The sequence below is a fragment of the Bombina bombina genome, chromosome 3 (assembly GCF_027579735.1).
Source record: "Bombina bombina isolate aBomBom1 chromosome 3, aBomBom1.pri, whole genome shotgun sequence".
Taxonomy (NCBI): Eukaryota; Metazoa; Chordata; class Amphibia; order Anura; family Bombinatoridae; genus Bombina; species Bombina bombina.
In genome coordinates this window covers 135,654,886-135,657,858 of record NC_069501.1, presented here as the reverse complement: position 1 = coordinate 135,657,858, position 2,973 = coordinate 135,654,886, and positions in this window count along the sequence as shown.

Here is a 2,973-nt window from a genome sequence, read left to right as displayed (position 1 = left end):
AACAGCAGCAATAAGTTAAAATTACAAATTTATACCACAATAGTTAAAAAGCCCAAGAGGGTGCACACACGGATAGAAGACAGCAGTCCCTGGTGTCAGCTTATGCGTTTCGGCTGTAAAGCCGTAATCATAGCTTTATATCTGAAACACGTAAGCTATCTATCCGTGTGTGCTTTTTAACTATTTTGGAATAAATTTGTAATTTGAACCTATCGCTGCTGTTGAATAATTTTGTGACTTTGTATCTACCGCCAGCATTAACAACAGCGATACCTCTCTCACACCTTCAAGATCAGGTGAAGTTGCTATGGGGTTCTTGATCCGTTTGTGAGCCAAGTCGTTCCTGTTTGCCGCAAACTTCAAGGATGCCAACTAACGCTGCAGTGGATTTATGCAGCAGTGTGTCTATGCTCCTTGTGGCTCGACTTAAAGGATACTGCAAATGAGTGGATTGGATGTATGAAGCCAGTATAATGGAGGTTTCATCTCCGCTCAGCGGAACCACCACCGGATGCACGTAAGTCTCCCTTTGGAGTAACATATTCATTTATATCCTGTTCCAAGAAGTGACTTAAAGGCTATATTGATTGGTGACCATTAAGGATGGTTTATGTTGGATCAACATGGACTACCTACCCCTAGCATTTCCACTTTAATTGGGCTGAGACAGGATTTACATGCCTAACTTTTTACCCTTCATATGGTGAATCCCATTTTCAACCTTACCAACCCTTCTTTACTCTGTCCAGGGGGAAATTAGTTCCTCCTTCAAAAATAGTGCAGGTACTACCCCATGTGTTCCCACTGGACTTGACCCCTGTATATATACATATATATATATATATATATATATATATATATATATATATATATATATATATACACGTTTATGTGTGTTTGTATATGCATGTATGTGTGAGAGAGTTAACTGTGTGAATATGTCAGTATGTATAATGTATGCGTGTCTGGTCAGATAAAATGTGACATGTAGCATCATGTACTGGTGACGCAATGCAGTCCATTGATTCTCTAGAGTTTAGAAATTATCTGTTTAATTGAAACCCCCCCCCCGAAAAAAATTCAATTCACTTATTCTATATTCAACAAAATGACTTGTACATCATTAAACTCTGAAGTCCCCTTGTTGACAATCTCTGATTAAGTGCATAGCATAGCCTAGTATGTATCACAGTGTAGGTATAACGACCCCTAGTGCATGTTTTTAAATATATAAAATAAAAGATTTTTGTCATTTCATTGTTTGTTTCTAAAAACACCCAAGAAGATCAGGACCATGATGTCAAACAAGTTATTGCACTAACATTGGTATTTGGAATCTATATTTCTAGTTTAATATTTCCAGCATAGCATTTATTTGCGTAAATCATTTATGGCAGCAACAATTCCCCCAAATAACCATCTGGCTTACTATGATTATAATAAGGCCAGTGGTTGTAAATATTCCACCTACAAATTCAATCAGTATTCTGCTAGGTTTTGATCTGATTATATTGTTTTGGTCTGTAAATATTTTACAGGATGTCAACTATACATACTGCAAGAGACTGGTGTTTGCTAATGTAGTCATTACAGAAACAAATAATTCAGCAGAACTGTGAGCCACAAAACATTATTTAAAGGAAATTACAAATATGCCTATTCAGTGTCTCTGATTTGCAAGAGAAAGTAAGAGAAAGGCATACAGGGATTGATTATAACTTGCCGATCATCTTAACTGTTAAAAGGATACCTTGAAAGACAATGAGAGACTAAAATCCAAATGCATCGTAACAGCTTAAATACACCTCAGCCATAGAAGGCCTGGGGTTAGGTTCACTAGGAAGGGCAAAGGTACATTGGCTTATAGAATCATACCCAAGAAAGGTCCACTATCAATTTCAAAGTCAGACATGAGGTGAAGTCGTAGACATACATGCATATACATGTCTAAAGATATATATGAATGTGTGTTTGTATATGTATATATATATATATATAAATATATATATATAAAAATAAATACACACATATGTATTGATGTATTTAAAGACATAAATACACACATATAAACACATAAATATATGTGTATTCATATATAGACATATATATATATATAAGTGCATTGGAGCTCTTTGCTGTTAAGTAGATGAAAACATGTAAAATCATATTTATGTAATATTCATATTTAATAAAGTGTTATACTGTGTATTTACTGTAAATATTTCACATTCCAATGTTCTGCAAATACAGAAATATGTTCTAAGGGGTCAATTTATGAAAGCCTTCAGCAGGCGTCGCACCCCTTACGTATTTAACAAGCAGCAGTCATCAGGCCACTGCTTTCCTAACCTTTTGCCACCTCTTAGTTGGCGAATTTCAATCTCCCCTGTCTCGTGTGATTGACTGTGCGCGGGCAGGAGGCGGGATTGCACGCTAACACAAAATAGCGCTAGTGTGCAATGTTGAATTCCAGCAGCGGCATTCAGCCCACCAGAGGTGAACTGCAGCGGACAGGGGTGAGTATATGTGTGCCCCTGTCCACCGCAGCTTGATAAATCGACCCCTAAGTAGTTATAAATATATACAGGGAGTGCAGAATTATTAGGCAAGTTGTATTTTTGAGGATTAATTTTATTATTGAACAACAACCATGTTCTCAATGAACCCAAAAAACTCATTAATATCAAAGCTGAATAGTTTTGGAAGTAGTTTTTAGTTTGTTTTTAGTTATAGCTATTTCAGGGGGATATCTGTGTGTGCAGGTGACTATTACTGTGCATAATTATTAGGCAACTTAACAAAAAACAAATATATACCCATTTCAATTATTCATTTTTACCAGTGAAACCAATATAACATCTCAACATTCACAAATATACATTTCTGACATTCAAAAACAAATCAGTGACCAATATAGCCACCTTTCTTTGCAAGGACACTCAAAAGCCTGCCATCCATGGATTCTGTCAGTGT